Genomic DNA, 22019 nt, shown 5'->3' with positions numbered 1-22019 from the left:
CAAACGAGAAATTTATAATGTTTATAAAAAGAAAAGAAAAACATAAGCTTAAACAGGTATTTCGTCGATTATGTGTTACTTAATTCGTTATATCATTAACACTTTTGACAAATCATAAAAATTTTCCAATAACGTAATGTTCCAAAATGTTTTTGCCTATAAGTTAAGTCAATATAATCTTGCGTGTTGTTTCAACAAGATATTATATCTCTATCTAATAATCGCGCCTTTATGATTTAAATTTCCCGGGTTGTGAATTCTGGTACCGTGTAGTATCCAATAGATGGCCAATACCTTTTGTATTTCTCGCGAGTAAAAAGGGAACCGTGTAAGCTCAAAAACCAGCGAGACGCATTGATAAATCGTGCCTTAAACTAATGAGTAAGGAAAATATAGAGCTTTGGTAACGCTTAGCTATGCTAAATATTAAGCGACCGTATTTTTGAAGGGGCAAAGGTCGTCCCATGGCAGTGCGAACTACTTTTTCGCATAGCTTGGTGAAGCGATCTGCCTCGTACATAAAGTTTTAAGCATATAAAGAAAATGTAAAATAAATGAAAAACGATAAAACGAAGGATGCCACGTACAAAAAAGATATGAGAATTTGTAACAGAACGTTATCTTTCTAAATTTTACACGATCGTTGTTACTCGTATATGTATTTTATAAAACAAAGGAAACTACTTGCTCAATTCTGTCCTATCGATCGAATGAAATTAAGCTTTCGAAATATATGATCGAAACAAAATTTCAAATTATTGAGGTTCAAAGAAATAAAAGAGATCGACATTTAACGATCGACAACGCTTTATAGGACGTAAAGAAGAGCAGCTCGAGTACTTCTAGAACTTTTCTGTCGGCTCTACCGAAATGTTAATTTCAAGTTGTCGTTCTCCCTTCTTCCGAAAAACAGCCCAGACAGCTGGCTGCGAAATTAAATACCGCTATCGGTAGTTTCACAAACCTCTACGATGCCAGAACGCAAATCCGTCGAAACGAGGTTACCGTAGAATAGCGAAAATGCAACTGCAGCATATCCACCGGTGCAATCTATCTAGTCGTAGTTTGCCACTCCGGCAGAATCTGCGTAGCCCCCATGTACAGACTCTTTCATATACATTATGCATGTATATTCATACGGGAGTTGACGGAGGGTGCAAAGAGCGAGCTTAGAAGGGTATTTCGGGATCACTGATTGGTCGGGATCGGACTCTGCTTGGTACATATGCGCGATAAAATGAAGAGATCTCGAGAACAGGAAGCTGACTGGACGTTTTACGAAAGCACGAGAAAACGAAGCTCTCTTTAGACCGAGTATGTACGAGTGACGACGGTGCGTAGCCGAGACAAATAATTTATCGGATAAAAATGGCACGGAATAGCGTTCCGTAACTACAAACCAACTATCCACCTGCCGTTAACGCGTCAAAGCTTGAAAGTTTTACCATCGAATATACACGTGTATCCAGCAAAAAATGTGAAATAATTATTACAGGAATTTGGATTAGTACGTGTAGAAAAATTACAGATATCTATTACGGAATGATTCGCGCTATATCGATGCGAATATATTGACATATACAAAAAAAGAATTATTATTAGTGTTACGTCGCGCGAGATGGTCCGTGCGACGTTCCTTTCGGTCTGGCCGCCAAGGCCTAACCCTCGTTACACTGACCTGCAAGAAACCCAAGGAACCACCATAAACCGAATCTTTTCAGCTTAACTTCTATTCACACAAGTATTCTCGGTTTATGGATGGTCCTTTGAACAGTCCTTGGGTTTATTGCACACTCTTGCTAATTACGGGGAAAGCAGATGTGCCCCGCGAAACAGCTGGTTCTTCCCAAGAACAAGGACACCCATGAGCCATATCTGCAGGAGCCTTTCTCCTCGTATTTTGTTTATTAACATTGGCTATAACCAATGGGCATCGCGGATCGTTACCCTCACTATTCTACCTAAAGGTGTGAACAACGAATCCGCGTCCTTAGTTCAACAAGGGTACACCCACACCGAGCTTTCCTCCTAAACAAGACGAGATGGGTCAATCACTTCGCTTCTACAACTCGGAGAGTCAAGTCACTGCTCTTACACTCCTCGGACAGTCAAGTACTTTGCTCTAACATATCTCGGACTGTTCTTTCGCTCATCGGGCAGTCACGTCTACTCTTCCAACACGTTCTCGGCATTCAACGCGCTAGCGCTAACCACCCTCGGGTCAAACATTGTACTGTCCGACGACCTCCAAGATTTTCTCTATACGGTCTACGTGTTGTAATCTGGTGTAAATATACTTCCGTTATATAACTGCAGACTACAGTTATTCAAACACAAACACCCCTATTACCCTAACAGAAATAAGGGCATCGCCCTGCTCGCGGTGTCGATTCGTATAATCGTAACGGGAATTTACGACTCCCGTTGACGCGCCTCAACGCGATCGCGTCTTCCCGCGACTGGACGAAAATACAATTAGTATTATATAATCGTAATTAAAACGAGTACCGCTGCTGTTAAACGCCTTGATGTTTGTACGTCCTGTACGGACAAACTGCTATGTATGTGTATGTACACATACTTCACACAAAGTTAATCCGGTGTACATCGTCTCGTAATATCGATAATTCTAGATCAATGTATTTCTCATAATGTACAAAAAATAACGTATTATTATAAATCATACACAATCATACACACGCGTTGTGCTACACTTGCGCGAGCAACAGAGTTAGGTTTTCGAGAAATTCTCAAGAGAACGACAACGTCACCGAACGTCACGGAATCGAATGCGTTAAAACGTTATCGAATGCGCGAAAAGTACTGCCGTTAGCGAGACTGCTCGACTAAAATCTCTTAAGAGCCGAAGCGAACCGCGCGATTATCTCGTTTTCGCTGCGAGGACGCCCAAGACTTCGCTGGTAATCTTACGATTACTGGCCATCGGCAATCGCCCACGAAACGGAGCAATTAGGCTTGCCAATCCGGGGAGGAAGAAAGATCGTTCGTGCAGGCATGCGAACGAAAGAATCGTACACGCGTGCCCGCGACGATTGGATAAGTGCATTCCTGTACGGCGTACGGTGTGTCCCTGTGAATAACGACCGAGGCACTTTCACATTATCGTACGAACGGTGCGCGCCTCCGTGTCCTTTAGACTTAGGCGCATTTACACAATTACAACAGAAAATTCCATTACCTCGAAACACCAACCAGCGCCAACTTTACCGCGAATGCTTTTTAAATGTCGCGCAGATTGATAAATCCGGAAAACGATTCAATCTTCTAAAATAAGCTCTTTTTATTATAGCACACACACGTTGACGTTACTTTTGATGTTTTGCTTTAACTGTAACTATTTATTTTTAGGCGGATACGTAATCGTTCAAACTTATAGAATTATAAAATCGATAAAATCGAAACTTACGTTCCACTTGTAATTTTGACGCAGAATCAGATGCAACGAATGTATTAGGGTAAAATTTAGTCGGAAACAGCATGAAAAATTGAATCATGTCGAATGGTACGAGAATACTCTCGTATATCGATGTTGCTATCGAGCTGCTAATCATAGTAGTTCTAATCGTACGAAGAAGCGGAGAGAGAACGACGGTAGCAGCGAAATGACAACTCGTATAGCATCAACCGGTTAGCTTTTCATCCGTATCGGGAGATGGTCCCCGTGGTACACGACTGTCGCGTTCCGTGCCAGTCCCCATAGAGCTCCTGGCGTACACCAGAGTCTCGCGCGTTTCTACGTGTCGAACGATAAACGAGTGGTTCTCGATGCGTGGTTGAATTAGCTGCGTTACAACCAACTGCAGTTTGTCTGTCGGATATTTGTGCGTGTTTTATCGAGCATACTCTTTGGACAGAGCCGCGACAATAACGACACCGATGAACGTTAAATGGTCCTGCAATGCCCCGCGTCGAAACGGTAGCTTTTACCGTCCGGACAACGCGTAGCTGACGCGACAAAATATTTTTCGTTCGTAAATTTAGAGACAGAATTTAACGACTACGACAAATATCGTACCGTTACTAGTAATTTATAAATAGCATTTTTCTTTCATCGAATTTCCATCGAATTTCTTTAGCCAAAAAAGAAAACGGCAGGTCGCAAAAAGCTGAAGCTACCAAGAGCCACGGGTTGAGCTGTATACTACTCCTTTGTGACGCAGAGTCCTGACACGCAAGACATCGCGATCAGTTTGGTGCTTGAACAACCGACCGTCGAAGCTCTCTCCTTTGTCATTGGAATTGTCACCAGCGGAAACGTAACCGTGTTCCCTCGGCATTCACCTTCTCTTCTCTTGGATTATCAACATTCGCCGTTACGAAGAGGCGGCGAAAGGATCGCCGACAAAACAGTCCGCGATCGCTCGTGTAATTAAACGAGCTTGCGAACGATGATTCGGCGAATCGACCTTCTACATACGCTTCGAACGTTGAAATTGTTTCCGGAGAACGAAACTCTGCGTAACAGTCGCGGGCCACCCCGTCTATGGAAAATTAAATTCACACGGAAACTAAACACTACTCGTTTTTATCTAAATAAATATTATATCGCGCGATGCACGAAATACTACTACGGATCTACATCTAGAATGATATCGCGAAACGAGGAAGCAAACAACTCGAATTTAGTTTTTATCCAAGTGAAATCTATTTTCTTTACCGGACGTGTATCGCTTTCTTTCGTCGAGCGCCACAAGCAAAATTTATTTTTCTTCGAGGACACGTTTTATAAACTTTCTCCGTTATTTACCATTCGAGAAGGCAGGCCTGCGTTTCACGACGTTCGATGACCGAAATCGAACGATTGCGTCAAATTCGAAGCGTTAGCCGTCTTAATCGGATACAAGCTTAAACCGAACGACGTGGCGGGTCAATAGATAGGTGCAACTGCAGACAGAAAGTGCCGGAAACACGCTCGCCATGCATGGCACGTATTACAGATAAGGGACATGCATCAACGACCGCGTTCGTGCGTTACTTTACAAACCGTTAAAAGCGCCGTTCTACAATGTTCATGTTTCTGGAAAAGAAAAAAGAAAGGGAGCAAACTCGCGGATTCCTTTTGCCGTGCACGAATCGTCCTACACGTTTTTTAACTAAATCGTAGGTTTGAAGCCAGTGACTCGATAAAACGACGTAGCAGGTACGCTGTGTTCGAACAATGTACTTGGAAATTGATCGACAACTTGCGGTGTTTCGAGAAAAGAAAAAGGAAAGACTGAATAGTGGTAAATGGCAGGTAGAGCGTTTGGAACGAAATAAGCGTACAATGTTATTTCTCTTGCAAACTTTCGCTTTCACTCGGAATACCTGAACCTCGGCACACTTCAACCATCGTCGTCCCCTAATCTCGTATTTACTTTTTCATAGATAGATTCGAGATAAGAGAGTCCGTCTCTTGCAGCTCGTTTGTCGTTACAGAAAGGATCGTACAGGTACGTTACAGCGCTGTCCGGTCCCAGGCGAGACAGCGTTGTCTCAAAGAAAATGCATCGTGGGTGTGCAATGGGAATTTTAGCCTCACCTTTATTCCACGAAAATTGGCTCGACGATAGAAAACTTTAGTATCGCTCATCCAAAAATTGAGGAAAACGAAGAAATCGAGAAGAGGAAAAGAATATACGTATTTCGACAAAGATGGTCGCGTTCGTAGATTCGCGTACACCAACAGACGGAGAGGCACATAGACACGCGCGTTCATGGTATGCAACATTTTCCACGGCTGGATGGAAACAACGACGGTATCTCTTTGACGTATGCTCCCCTTCTTGCATACTCGTCAAATGAAATTCCATTCTGGCGAGCATCATCCTGGCTAAAGACACATTTGCGAAAAGGACACGAGAGCCGAGTCTACGAGGTCATCGCAAAAGGCAGCCCTTTCCTCTCTCGTTTTCCGAGAAATTTGTTCATCCACTCCGTAAAGCACGTTGCCAGACGTTGTTTACATTCTGTTATTGCCATCTTTTTCTCTCTTGTTTCCTTCTCAGTTTTCTATTCGATTCGAATTTTCTATCAAGAAACGGTCATAAAATTGACCAATTATATCGATACTATTAAACGACCCCATCCCTACGTAAAAATATTAAGTCGTCCTACAAGTAGGTAACGTATTTTTCGTCCATGTGTATATCGAGTAAAAATAAACGACTATACGTACATGCGTTATTAACGATTGTCTGAAATGAACTGTTTGTTAGAAAACTTCCTTAGCTGTGAGACGACGTTTTTCAATAAAATTGAAACGAAAGAAGATAAAAATGGGCAAAAGATAATATCGTCGCAACAATGGCACGATCGAACTAAGAATCGTCCGACTTGCGATTCCAAGGAAACCATTCAAATCGTCCGGTTCGTATTATTTTCCTACTATCCTAGAATCCATCGGATCGATCGTTCGAGATTTCAAGTTGCTATTTAAATTCCGATAGACCAACGACGCAGTGAGATGCCGCCGAAAGTGGCTCTCCTCGAGCAAAGAGAGATGGGAGAGCCGAGTGCTTCTCGCATCCGTTCGCAGAAGCATTTAATTGCGAATTGCGAATTGCGAATTGCCGTCTAGGCCCTTAATGGACCGTCCACACCGTGAACAATGGTTACAGAGAGAAAGAGAGGAGGGAACGTGGACAGGGACGCTTCTATTAACAGGAAAGAGAAGAAGACTTTGAACCGGTGTGTATTATAAGGACGAGGCGAAAGGGGATCGAGAGTGGCCTACGTCCTATCGTGAATCGACCAGTTACCCGCACCGAGTAAGAAACAATTGAACGCGAGTGCGACGCGACGCGTAACGAGCGAGAAATTGGACGATACAATACGCCTCATTAATTGTCGTCAAGTTTCAATCCAGACTCGACTCGGATTATTTTGCACGAAAAACGCGATACAATCCCGAGCGAGATGTTCCCACGAAGAAATTTCATTTCGTGCCAGGGGAAACTATTTCCAATATCGTTCGACGATATTGGAGCAAAGTTAAGCAATTTTGCGTTCATCGTTCCACAGGATACACCCTTACAAATTATTCTACTTCGCTATATCCTATATCATTCTTTACGATTCTCCCTATTTTCTAGATTAATCGAGATAATGCTATATCGTACAGGATATTAAAAGTCAAAAACTTGAAAGGATCGTATTGCTCGCGGAGGAGAATAGAGTATGCTTGATTTGATTACCACGCATTACCGTCCATTACCATCCCCTATGCTCGTCAACGCGTTCTAAAATTACATATTTTTTTACATAAATATCACATAAACGTATGTCAGCGTAAAAACGGCAGCTAAAAACAAAAAAACCACTCGTAATAATACGACCCTCTTCGTTCGATTTAATTTTCGTTCGTCACGATCCAAAATAATCCAGATACTAAATCAAAAAGATACTTTTACTGACGTTCGAAACTGAAAACCATTTGGTATACAGATTTCTCCTATTCGAAGCTCTCTGAAAGCATTTAGGAATCGCGAGTGAACTCCGCGTTAACACGCATTGACAGTGAAACGTATTAACGACAACCAACTATATGACCAGTCGAATAGAACATTCGGCTCCAAATTTATTTGCACCCAATGCTTGCCGATTTGACGATCGATTAAATGCCATCGAGAGCGTCAGCGATACGTACCCAGTCAACCAACGACAATTCGATTAAAGTGTAACGCTGTCGCGAATCATTTGTTACATACCGCAATTATCGCATAAATTTACGAACACTTTTTCCCATTCGACCGCGCAAGAGGATTTGCAACGCGATACCTGAAATTTCGCACTTCCTGCCAATTATGGCGTGACAGAAATGAGATTCACTCTTATGTAAACAGCAAGAAGGAGCTTCGTACTGGAGATACACCGATCTGACGGATTGGGCAGAAATAATCGGTCATTTTTGTCAACCAAAACAAATAGCATAAGAATATTCCAATCTACATTAACGATGTAAGCTTTCTAATCGTAATTATTTTTCGTACGTAAAGACTGTACAGACGTTTACTAGTAGAACAAAGACGAAATAACGACGATTTTTATTTTATTTTTTAGCGATGTTTCATTGTGCGATTCATACACAAGCGTTAGAAATACCCCGATAAGTTGATTATACAGCTTTTGAAGACCAACTACTAAGCAATTTTGCACGGACTTTTGTCTTTATCCTAATTTCGATAAAAATAACTTCCCTTCGTCGAAATAATTATTTTACTTTGGAGAAATAGTATATGAATACATCGTAAGGTTAAACGCGGAATTCTCGGGTCATTAAGAGGAAACATGAAATATGTATGAGAAAACTTTCGAGATCGGTTACTTCGTTCTTTATTTAAATTATAAACCTTATAGCGTGTAATCTCAATCTGAATATTTATCATTAAAGTCGAACTCTAATTGCGATCTCCGCTGTTTTAATTACGAATACCGAATTTTTTCAGGCTTCGCCTAAAATCTCGTTATTTATTGCAAAAATACACCTGTATATGTAAATATACTCAAATTGCAGAGGCCGAAATATTATTTATATCCAGATACTACTATTATACCACGATAGCGGGAAAGAAAATATCCGAGCTTCGAACGGATTTCTCCTTAATTCGGATTTCGTAACCAAGACGATTTATTACCCCGAATGGAACTTTTAAAACGCGTTTCACATATAGGAGACATGGTAAGCGCGCGTATATCCATCTCGCCTCATCGTCGCCGTAAAGTGTAAAATGAAGCGACGACGGTGCGTAATCGAGGAACGAAGCTTAATAAACGCTAACATGGACTGCGACGACGCGACGCGACGGCATAATTATGCTATAACTCGCAGTGACGAGGGAGTCCCCGGATTGGATAGACTTGCCAAGATATTCCAAGTTTCATTAGCCCCTAATCAAGCTTTCTCCCGCCATACTGCCTATACTTCTCCGTGCAACCCAACAACTTTGAATTGGAGTCATGAATTTTACATTTTTGCGATACCTAACGAAGATAATGATCCCTTTCCCTTCTATTCTCTCACATTCGTTCGTTCATCGATGAATTTATCGATCGAGTTACAAGTATCTCTTCGCTAATCTCTTTAAATTTCGCCGCAAACTTGACGACTTGCCGTATTTACTGTGTATCAATGACTACCGTATAATAGCATTAATAAATAGCAATTCGTTCTCGAAATCACGTTCATAGAACAAACAAAGGAAATATTTATAAGAAGAAGTAGTATCTATCGCGCTCGAAACTGTGACGAACGATTGTTATTCTTCGACGATATTTCATCTTTTTAAAATAGCCAGGCTTCGATGCTCCTTCGACATTGCCCCCTGCCATCCCATTCATTCTCGATACGAACAATAAGAAAGGAATTTCTGAAAAGAACGGCCAATTTCTGAAGAACGATCGTCTTGGAGGCAAACGATTCCCGAGGCAAAATCAAAAGCTACGAGATTTCGAAATTGAATCCGGTACACCGCGATAAAGTGAAATTAACTCGCAAGTTTCTCGAATAGACGATACAACGAATAATCTTCGATATACAGGGCATCGCGGTCGTAACTAGAGTATAGAATATAGAATATAGAATCGTCGTTTATCGAGTATCGTCGGTGTCGAGATTTAAAAGAAACATCGACCAAGAACACTTCTCTTCCTGACTTGCGAAACTTTCCCACTGGGAAATCGTAAATTGTTACGATCGACGGACCAGGCTAATAACCGCGCCCAGTCCCCAGTATCAACGATGAATTTGCATTTTACCGGCTGAAAGAACGATAAATTCTTACGGTAAAACAAATTTGGATTTTTTAAAAGTAATTGCACGATCCGTGTAATTATTTAGAACTGTCACGCAGCTTCGCACGATGCTGGAAAAGCGTGTTGCAGTCATTTCCACGGACATAAAAATTACCAGAGTTTTATTTGAGTCGTGCGAAATGCGAATTGCGTTTCAACGTTCTGCGTGCCACTGGTTTAACGCTCGTTTGACTTTCCATCGTGGAACTTTCAAGCAGAAATCTTCTCCGCGTTCCAATTTTTTAATTAAAACATTATTTCGCATTACCGACGCCGATAATTCTTAATTAAACTATCCAATTTCCGCCGTTATCATATTATAAACTATCACAGTTGGTATAGTACGATTAAAATCTTTGTTCGAACAACACACGCCACGTTCATCGAAATAAGGTTCATAATATAGTAGTAAAAGTAACAATGGTACATGTTTGTTCACAGGAACAAGAGTGCTGCGCTGACACTTCATATCCCTGTGGACACACCCGCATGATAACAATACGCGTTCAAGTACAATGCCGTGAATCGCAAAGCTCCGTATATACTTTGTTCGTACAAGAGCGCATACGTAATATAGCCGGAAATCTGTATACGATGTAACAAGGGGAAACGTATCGGTACGAAGGAGCAACAACTCAAATAACTAAATGCGATAGAATAGAGTGTCACTCTCTATGTAACTTACTAAGCGTCCCTTTAGACGTAGTAGAGGCAAGCGTAACTTTTCTTTCGACGGAATCTTCCAAATTACTTAACGAATATTTTCACAAAATATCTCAACTTTTTTATCTACAGGGTTCGAGCGGGTCAAGTTTCAAACTTTTCTTTTTGAAATTTCCCTTCGTAATTTAAAATCGAAAACACGAAACTACGTTTCGAGGCATCGATTTAGTACGAAATAAAAATTTTATTCGGACGTTAATTAACCGTCCTACGGAAATAGCGTGCACCAACACGCGAGAAATAGACACGATTACGAGTGGTTCGCGAAGAGAACAACATCTTTTGTTTCCTCTGTTTTATGCCGTTCGAAGAAAAAACATAATTAAGCGATCGCGTTCAACGACATTGTCCGTTTTGCGGAAGACAATCGTTGGTCGACAAAAAATGTCACTGCACTCTGAAGCAATTTGAAGAACAAACGTTGATCTCGAGAGACTCGTAGGCAGAAAAAGTCGCGTCTTAAGAAAGACACGAAACCGGAATTCCGCCGGTTTCACGATTTGACATGTTAATGAGAGTTAAGCGAGGCAAAGAAACTCGGAATTGCACTCCATAATGCATAGTCCGATCGCGAAGTAACACACGATCGTGAGAAGTTGTCTGACGATGATATTGAAAGCAAATTCAACAAGGATGGATAAATCGAAGCAGGTAATACGAGCCGTAAGAAAAATCGAGTACTAGTACGTCGTTGATTAATTAATTGCCGTTTATTCCGGCATTGTTCGCGTTTTATCGGATTTATGATTTTATCCGTTCTTACTTAATACTCTGTTAGCGACAGAAAGATAAAAAATCGTTCGATTTGCACACAATGGCCTATTCTTGTCGAATTTCTCGGAAGCTTGTAAAAAGCAAACTGCCAACGATGATAGAAGCGTAATGTTTTAATAAGAGGATATGTATCCATCGACGGATATCTTTGTTTCTACGTAGATGAACCGCAACACGACTTTGTCGTTAATTGCTTGCACAGCAATTATCGAAGATTCAACACGATAATACCGGGTCTTACGAAGGATTAAGTCAATGCACCACCAAACGATCCAGACGGCTCTCGACCCTAAGGTGAATCTAGATTACGATTACTCTATCGTCGACGAACCTTGAAATAACCGTTATCGAACGTTATATTCAACGGCAAAACGCACACTGTCCCCTATATCTATGGTCCATCGGTTAAACACGATCGACCGAGTTGCCAACGACGTTATTTTATATTTATTCCTTTATGGGATTTCACATGTAACAACGCGAATATTAGATTATACGCAACGCGTGAATATTATACGCAAAGTGGATATTTTCAATAGGTAGACGAAAGTAACAAATATGTAAAGCTTATCGCACAGCTTGCTAACGCAAGGGTGAAAACTTATTTCTCGCGATCGTTCCTTTAAATTCTGCGACAGACTGATCGCCCGGCAGAAGAATCGCGTCTTAATCCGTTGCTTGGTAACGTTGACCTGTTAACGTGTCGATTAATTGCACGTCAAACTACTATACGGGCGTGCCCAGCTAACCGTAGGGTGTGGTAAAGTCAGGAAAGATAGTTACACACGTAAGAGCCATTATTTTCGCAGTCGCGACAATTTGACATTGAAACTTCGTTTCCAATTATTTTTGCACGTTATAAAATTCACGTGTTCCTACGATTCCAGAGTCGTTACACGATACACCGCTACCAAGACGATACGTACGAAACGAAAACAAAAGAATTATTCGTTTGATACTTCTTATTCTTTACTATACACGAACTAAGAAAAGAGCATACGAAATTTGATTTACTTTACTGTTATATTTACTTGCTACGTTATTAGTGACAATAAGGATGCACCGCGTCGACGTCGCATTCGACTTTTGACAATATCGTATTCGTTCGAAAGAACGCAAACATGACGCCAGCTTGTCGTTCAAATTTGCGTTCCTTCCTTTGCGACTCGTGTGTAACGTGCCTAAGGTGTTCCATGGGCGCGGACTAACTTCGTGAACCGGATATACGCGTAAAGAAAAGAAACGAATTTATTAAACCCGACGTGGCAACCCTGAAACGTTCAGTGAAAAATAATTTACAACGCGGGAGCTGAGAAAACGATAGATAATTCGATAAGATAATGCTCCATCGACTCGAACTATCGGGATCTTTTTACGACTAGGCTGCGAAAAGGATAAGAATTACGCAAAGAGTACCATCTTCGGAACACCATGGATCGTAAATATTTGACAGGATAATAGAGAAACACGTGGGCGTGTACGTAGATGCGTTTACAGTCTTTCACAGTTATCGTACATCATCGGGTAATTTATTTCTCACCGGTTACGCGTGTAACGAATAAATCCTCACGAATATATTTCATTCTGAAGATACTGGCTACGATGAATCCAACGGACCTACTAAGATAAATAATAATAAAATAACTATTCCGCGGTTAAAAGCGAAGCGGCAAATTTCGATCAATTACTTCTCTTAATCTCTTTCTCTTCCTCTTAATCTCCGTGATTATTTGTTACGTTCGCTCGAGTTGTTGAGTTTTCTACTTAACGTCGCGTGGACGAGATCTTGTTTACGTCGATGAAAACTTGCGCGATAGTAGCGCGATTGGTAAATAAGAAACGACAGAAATAAACGGAATACGTAATATCGTAACAGTCCGCTTTACTTTCTTTCCTATTAAAGTAATGATATGCTTACGATAATATCAATTGTAACCTGTGGAATTGAAAAGCGACTATAAACGTAGAAAGTTTGTTTGAAATATAACATGTTACGACTTCTCAACAATTTAGCCATCGTTTTTTCCTGTCGTATGTCGTGGATCTTGTACGTAAAGGTTGGATGGTATCCTATCCTGACTGTCGTTTATCCTTGCATGCTAGCAAACTACAAATGTTTCTTCTTTCATTTAAAGCAAAGAATTATCTCGATCGAGTCTGATGCGGTGAATCGTAGAAAATCAAATATTTAAATAGATGGTTGCTTTATACTTGGCATCGCAAATTTACACATAACGGAAACTTTAGCCTGCCATTCATTGGCAAATGCGACGATTGGTAAACGTTAGAGTGTTCGGATCCATCGTACTTGAAAAAGGCATGCGATGCCAGAGTAAGAGATCCTGTTCACGTTCCAGCAAGAGAAACGATTTCTACAAAGCCCATTGGTATCGTGAGAATATACTTCAAATTATCGCCCGCGCGCCATGAAAGGTGCCTGCCCCGTCAGATTTAACCGGTACGTCAATCAATAGAGTCTTACAAAACCTTGGCTGAAACTGTATCCTTAAACGGTAGAAAACGATGTTCCCGAGATTTACGATCGATACGATACGAGAGAAGAACGAAGCATAGGTTCGTTGGCGAACGTAATGATCCATGCTCGCGTTCACGAAGCTGCGTAACATCGATACACGTATTTGTTGGCCCACGATGGCAATGTAAGATTAACAGCGCGATAAATTGTCAGTAGGGATAGAAGTAATCGCGATTTATCGTTGACGGAAGCGAAAATGGGCGACAAGCGTGCCTTACGTTGACCGACTGTGACGTCGATTTATTCCTTTGAATCTGACGAATAACAATGAAAACAGGCGACTGTATGATATGCGAAACGGATTGAGCGAGGGGGGGGATGGGCAAATTAGCAAATTACATGCCGAGCAAAATATCCTAATTATAAGTGTTTGCGTAATTTAAATCTAATAACATAATAACGATAATGATTGGCTCGCTTGCCTCGTTGAAACTTTGAATACTGGTAGATTTCGTTATCCCGTTCGTGAAAAAACCCTATCACACAATTGAATAAATCGAATGCCTTCGAGATATTCGTGATTAAAGTTTCGATATTAAAATACAAGGCGTCGTCGCGAAACAACTACGATCGTAGCGCGTTAAATAACGATCAAATATTACGTGTTATAAATTAAATAAAAAATAAATTTAGCGTTTGATAACCGATGATAATGAGAAAATAAGAATATTTAATGTCATTGTAAAAGAGGGGAAAAGAAAAGCAACTAAGAAAAGTAAAAGAGAGTAAACGAAGCGTTTCTCGGAAATACCGGTGAATCGCGTGCACGAGAAATGGACCTTGTCGATGTTGCACGGATAAAAGGAAATGGCAAGGAGTAGGCATAACGAAGGCAAAAGGAATCGAGAGAACAGGTAGCGGAAATACGACGGTTGAATCGACGCGTAACAGACGACAGTACGATTCTTAACAAATTCTACCTACGAACCAAAGGGCAATTTCCTACCGTGATATTGTTACAAGACCAACCGGCAGAGAACCGGTGTACATGCGATTATTATGCCGCACATTATGCCGGAACTGGTATTATTTTTTCATCCCGTCTCAAGGAAAGCCTTGCCGGGAGTGTGGGATCAACATGACCTGATGCGCGTACATCATATCACGATGTCTAATCTTCGGTAGGTACGGCGATACGATGTATCATTCGCTCAAGTTCAGACAAGCTTAATTAATTAATTATATGATTCCGTAAGAGAATAAGCCGCGGCTCTTTTACCATATTACTCATTAGCAAGTACGAGAAATGTGATTTAGTACGGAACTAGAATTTCATCAAGAATAGCTATAATTAGGCAGATTCATTTTTCGAAAATTTGAGGAAACAACAAGAGACAACAAAAAATACTTTAACGATCGAATCCTCCCTTCCCTCCTTTTTTTTTCTTCTTTTTTTTTTTTTTTTTTTTTTTTTAACACCGAAGAAGAAAAAGATAGTACTCGACTTGTATCGCTGAAACATAAATAAGTATCAATGTAACGAAATGGAGAAAGCGGAAGATTTTGGAGACTAAAATTATTTGAAATTCGTCTTTTATATCGTTTCGCGTTTCATTTTTTCCCAACATGCTTTTTTTTGCAAAACCTAGCGTGCCTTTAAATTTTGCGATTCTTAAAGCTACGGACTTGTTACCGGTGGCACACCATCGATCGCTTGATTCGCTACAATAAATATTGTAATCGGTATTTTAGTCTCGCTACTTTCACCATCGCTTCCATTGATACTTGTAAAACGATAAAATCATACCCTCGTTGCATCTTGCGCTACGTTATTTTACAAAACAGAACGAAATACCTATACATATATAAAATTAAAAATATCAAATAGCAGAGTGTCATTTTCTCGTTTTGTTTGATTCGTCGATTGATTCGTTTTCGTATCCCTTTGATCGACCTATTTGATTTTCGATATTTTTACGTTGTTCAAAACACCCACGGCCCACGGTAAATGCGGCGATACCTTGTATCGGATGAAAAAGGAAAAAGCTGAAACTTCGTACTATGTCGATTCGATAATTCACCTGGTACCGTTAACATCGACAGTAAATACAGACGTATTATTACGTATACACAAACCGAGATAGGAGCAGCGTGTGTGTATTAAATTCGTTGCCGTTTGCTCGCCAATTAACGATTGCCATTCTACCAGGATATACGAGTCTCTGCCGTAATTTCAATTACGCAGGGCGTCGCTTGTTTGATGGCTTTTTGCAGCACAGAGAAGCTATCCAGAGAAAGATTAAACAATTGTGCCTGAACCCTAGCCTACAGTGAGACTATTTTTTAATTGATCGAACGAAAATACTTCGTGGAATGTAGATGCACTTTTTGAAATGACGTTATATGATAGACTTTGTTTTTGATCAAACGAATATCACAGCGCGCACGTAAGTATATTTGATAGGATAAATTCATTAAATGATCGGTTTGTAAATTTATATGTTGCGTTATTAATCGAGGATACATTCGAAAAATGGCAGCGAAAGTACAATGACCGATACGAACCTGAAACGCCGATTTTAATCATTTTCATGGCCGATCTAAAAGTCGGGGGACAAATCCGAGTCTGTTTAAAAAAACGAAAAAGCAGACGAACAAATTTGTAACCTACAAATGAGCAAATTAAGCATATATAATATATAGTAAGTATCTCTAAATGAGACCAACTAATGGTACATTTTATAATATTCACTTACTTTTCCCTCTCGTCGCTTTATGAATTAACGAAAAATAATTTGAATTAAAGTTGCAAAATTCTGTGGCTTTATCTAAACTGACTATAACTAAAAGAGATCGCTATACATTTTTACACGGGATTCGCGTTGCAAGCAAAATTATGCCACGTTTATTCAATTAACCCAGGAGAAAAGCTTTAATAAAGACAATCAGCATATCTAATAGCATGTATCTAATAGCGTCAGTCTAGATGTACGAAAGGCGCAGAACGATAGCCATGTTGTCAGGATTAAACAAAGGTAATACGGGACGTCGAAGCAAGCCAAATTACACAGGTAGTTCCCTTCGGGAACGGATTTTCCAACAAACATGCTATCGCATGATATAGCTGGCATAGCTGACACGTATCCCTGATGCTTTCCACAGAAACATTCGATTCTCCTAACTACGGTACAACGTTCGATTTAACATACACGATACACGCTTGCGGATTCGTTTCGACATTTCTGTGCGCTGCTATTATTTTGAATTTGACGCGCACGAAAATTATTTTGCCATACATACACAGACACGATCCATTTCATCTTTTTCGTCGAATTAGCGAGTGGAATGTGCAAAAAACTTGTTCGAAAAGCTGGACATTTATTATTACGATGTTGAATTTGCTTAAGATTTAAAAACAAACAAATATTGCGTTAAATAAGATGTTAAAGGATCGCTGATACTGTAGAAAAAACCACTCTTCGTTTTAGCCATTGTCTCTACACCCACCCCCACTCCTACCTTCTGTATCAACCATAAAGCAACCTTAAAATTTGTCAAAGCTCCGTGTATATAACGGACTGACAATCGATCGAGTTTAAAATTTCTCTTAAACGTTTATTAAAGAGAGGTAAACTCTCGCTATAAACTCAAACACTCGTGCGATATATCATCTCGTAGTCTGATCATAAATATAATAGTTGTAACGAATAGACTGTGTACTCAAACGACCTACAAGGAGGAGAACGTTTTATATCATTGTCGTCAACAACGACCGATTCTGCAGCGCCAACAATTAAGGCACAGTGCTACGATAATTTATCGGCGATAAATTTTTCCGTAATTCGAGGCAACAGGGCTGCAGCATAATTGGGTCGTAACGTAAGTACAGCCTGTCCCGTAACACTGCTGCGCCTTTCCGTTTGGTAATATTCTTTCCAGCAGCTCCCTCGTTTGCGATAAATCAAATCGCAGGATAAAAAATACCGATGAAATTCATAATACGATTGTACGAAACATGTGAACTCTCGGGGAAATGAAGTTTTACGTTATATTCGATCGTTCGATCGCGATTTAACTGCACGATGAAATCGGTGCTTTCCATCAGCGGGTGAAGAGTCATTGAAAATTGCGACGACCTAGTTTTTGATCGTTATAACTTCTTGTAGAGTAACGTTGAAAAGCATCGATGAAAAGTCGAAAAAAGCTCGATTTCCTGGAACCCTACCCTATCTTAAGACTTGCCGCATACGGATCTTGTATTTTTTCGTTAAATTATACATTCTCACGATTATTCTTTTACCGCCTTTCAAAATCAAACCTTTCGACAAAATTGATTACATGCTCCGCTCGTAAGACAAACTTGGCCCATCCAATCCTGCAAGGATTCTTTTCATCGCCACGCTACAAGCGGCCACGTGCAGCGAACCCATTGACTGCGGCACCATCTTTGCCTATCTTCGCCTATCTTCGCAAACAAAGGAACACCGTTTCCGAGTAGTTAAACGTCGTGCCTAACACTAGTTACAAAAGAAAATGTATATCTGATCAAGAAACATTTCGGCTTGTATCTCTTCTATTTCTCTGAAAGATATCAAAACAGAATTGCAGCTATCTAAATGGATTTCACACCATTTTCTACCGATCCTTCGACATAGCGACAGCTATGCGTCATTCGCGGTTTACACGTACGGCCACCATGCGTACGTATGTATGTGCTCACGTATCGTGCAACGTTCGAAGCACGTGTATACACGAGCGATTGCACGTGGTTAAATTAACATTTGGCGGACGATCTATCGCACAATAACAGACACGCGAGTAAGGGAGCATCTAGGATACGATCTTCCTTCCACAGAGAAAATCTAAAAACACGTTTACAGCTAAACCGGTATCGACAGCTATGTAAGAGATATAATATACTCGGACTTACGGATTATCGCTTATTGTGTCTGTTTTACATTATATATGTATGTATTTATGTATATCGTATATTGCAATAAGATTTAACAGACGAGAATCGAACGTCTCGAAAGGAAACACGTATCAATGACGATAATTAAATGACGAATAAAATGAAACAAGCGATTCAACTTTAAACTCCGATTAACAGGTATCGATAATTATTCCACAGCTGTCGAAGTATAACCGAAATGCCAGGCTCGTTTAAAACACGAATCGAGATCCTCGAGGACTCGAGGAAACGTTCGTGCGCGTAGCATGACAAAAATCTTATTGTATTCGCTATGCGTAAATTTTGCCTCGTAGCGCGAAAATCGATATGCAAATGTATCAAGATGTTCATGTACCGAAACACTCGCACTTCGGTTTCACTTTAGCGTGACTCACGATCACGTTACTTTATTTTATACGGACTCGCGATGAGTCATGTGTAATAGTAAATTTTGACCAAAATTTACGTTACCTCGACTTCATTTTAATAAGACAATGTATCTTACTCTTCGCTGTAACAGCTGAATAAATAAAGTTGCGAGTGAACAGTTATACGATAAAAGAGAGAATATATTGTAAAAAGAATATGAAAAATTTATAATCATCGGACGACCAGAATTTTATGATTAGTAGATAGTTACTTATGTTTAAGAATCTTGCGTATATGCTAAATCGAGTCGTAAAAACTCAAAGAATATGTACTTTGACAGATACATGCACGTATCGTGAAACGTACGTTACTACAAGATATTAACAATACACAAACTTTTCAGTTCATTTATTATCTCGTGACTTTTTTTTTAGCGACAAATCAAATAAGCAGGATAACGATAAGACAAACAAGCAGCGTTTCAGCGTTTCGAAAACGAATGTTGAACAAAAAAATATTTGAGAGACAAATCCAACTCTATCCCGAACCTATCCTAAACCTAGATAAGACAGACTACTGATCTCTAAAATTAGCTGTAAGATCGAGTTAAATTACTCACGATCAGAACGTTGATCTTCAGAACGCGATATTATCTGCTGGTAAATAAATTCACGAAAATCGAATCCGTGGACAACGAAAAACTAGCCGATGTCCGTAATCGTATTGCGGAAGTGATTCAGAAAATCGCACCTGCGTGTACGTAACTTTTGACCGCACCCTATCTACGGTACATATTATAATTTATATTTACAATTTATATGTACAATTATTCGTACAGTTTAGTTTCTTATTAACGTTTGTTCGACGGGTCGATCCTCCGACGTTCAATTTCGACGCAAAGGCTATTCGTGACATTGCAACGAGACGAGAAGGCACCTTGCACCATTTCCCCCCGTGACATCGTCAAATTTGTAATTACCTTGATGAAAACAAGCCAAACACGCACGAAGCATCGAACGAGACGTTGGCGAAATTTCATACCGTCCGGCTTGCGGGCCATCGCACCTGGCAGCCCTGCGTGCAGCTATTAAACATAGGCACATACACATCGGTCGGATAGTTAACCATAGCGCGCGAATAAGTTTCGAGTAATTTCGGTTTGTGTCGAACACGAAACGTTCAATTAATTTCTTGTCGTCGTTCCTCGCGTATCTGTAGTACCCGGCTCGTTAATTAACTTCAACGTCCGCCCCCTCCCCACCATTACCTAGTCGTCTATCAGGATGCAAAGTATCTATTAGCCAGACCTATCCTTTGCCTTCGTTGGCTAATAAACTCGGATAATTATCGCCATTACGGCGTACGCGTGCACCTTCGTTCGGAGTTGACGACGCCGCGCCGGTACCTGCTTCAAGAACGGTGTTCGAAAAACGCTTCAACATGCTCGAGATGTCGCGATCGCGACGCACGTGCGTTGAAAACGCACCGAACCTGACCAATTGTCGGATTTTGTCGTTGTCTTGTCCAGCCACGGCCGATCATCTTTATCCGCCGTATATAGCACTCCGCCTGCCGATACGCTTCGTCTCCCTTAATGATATTTAGTGTACAGACCGCGCGAATCCTGATAATTGAAACGGCGCGAACAATTCCATAGATAACAAATTACCGATCGCCAGGTGATTAGAATCGCGTGGAAACCGACAAAGCGATCATACGCCTTGCTTTTAACGCATTAATACAAGATGTGTAAATCGCAACAGAGTAAACACGACTTTCTTTTTCACTTTTTCCTGTTTCTCGCTGATTATTTATTCGGTCAATCTAGACAGAGGTACGTATTAGCTGTTTCAAATTCGATTATAAGTTCTTTTTTAAACGTAAATTATGAAAATGGAAAAGTAGTAGTAAACGTTGTCGTCGTTGCTTGAGAATTCCTAGAAATTTCAGTCTGGCTGAAAGAATGCTTTAGATACACAGCTATCCTAAAAAGCAGAAAAATTCCGGAAGAAACGTAATCGATCGCGAACGATTTTAACCCGGCTATAACTTGATTTCATCTGGAGCACATGTGCGCGTTAAGTGTCCTCTTGATTTTTAAACGAGGCAAATGCTGTCTACGTGACCGATTATTGGATCGCCTTGCCTAGCGGGTTACCTTCAAGCGTTCCACGTTTATCTCATGCTCTCTCATCGCAATTTCTTCTATCCATCTATCCGTCTATCCGTCTATCCGTTTACAGTATCTAACTGGTTTCCTCGAGAACCGACCGACGAGCGTAGCGATAGATGTAAAGAGCGGCGAGTGTCGTTAAACGACTCGGAAAAGCGAATCTCGAGACGATCAGTGCGGAGGTTAACGAGATCTTGATACTTTGCATAGTCTGTTCACGTCGCGAAGAATCCTCTTGCTGAATTACCACACCTTGTCCAATCTTTTTACGTAAGCAAACTGCGCGCACGCGTCTCTCTGCTCTATATTCATTCGCACCAAACGATTCACCGCTGGACCGCGATCTCTCTCGGCATAAACATATGCCGTGATGCGAATGTGAATGATATCGAGTTGAACCTGAAGCCTGGTAAATATCGTTCGACAGGGACCAGCTCTTACTACGACTCCTACTACATATCTCGACCTGACGGTTCCTCGATTTGCATAAGATGCCGTCGTAAATCATCGACGGATGGTTTGGCCCGAACGTAACGCGCGCGTTCTTCCTCGTAAACGACGCGTAATACCGGAAACGCTAACAAATTATTCGTCGTAGCTGTCTTTCGGACTGGTACGAAACTGTACCACGAATCGGGCGAAAAGCCTGTCTATTTAATTTTACGTGTATCTGCATTCTCGTACTTGACAAATATCGTTCTCCTCGTTATTTTCACGAATTGAGAATTATTAGCGTAACAATGTCTTCGTTCTTAGATAAA

At 40.6% G+C, this 22019-nt stretch overlaps 1 protein-coding gene and 1 non-coding gene across 5 annotated transcripts in view; one reads left to right on the top strand and one right to left on the bottom strand.

Annotated features, from left to right (window-relative positions):
• LOC132905207 (ras GTPase-activating protein raskol) overlaps positions 1-22019 on the bottom strand; it is a 256732-nt gene that overhangs the window by 227784 nt on the left and 6929 nt on the right. The gene's annotated exons all lie outside the window — the stretch shown is intronic.
• On the top strand, positions 365-514 carry LOC132905736 (U12 minor spliceosomal RNA). The gene has a single exon (XR_009657850.1). It is a non-coding gene; the product is annotated as a U12 minor spliceosomal RNA (small nuclear RNA).

Source organism: Bombus pascuorum, chromosome 3, assembly GCF_905332965.1.
Source record: "Bombus pascuorum chromosome 3, iyBomPasc1.1, whole genome shotgun sequence".
Classification (NCBI taxonomy): domain Eukaryota; kingdom Metazoa; phylum Arthropoda; class Insecta; order Hymenoptera; family Apidae; genus Bombus; species Bombus pascuorum.
This window is presented reverse-complemented; position numbering and strand designations above follow the sequence as displayed.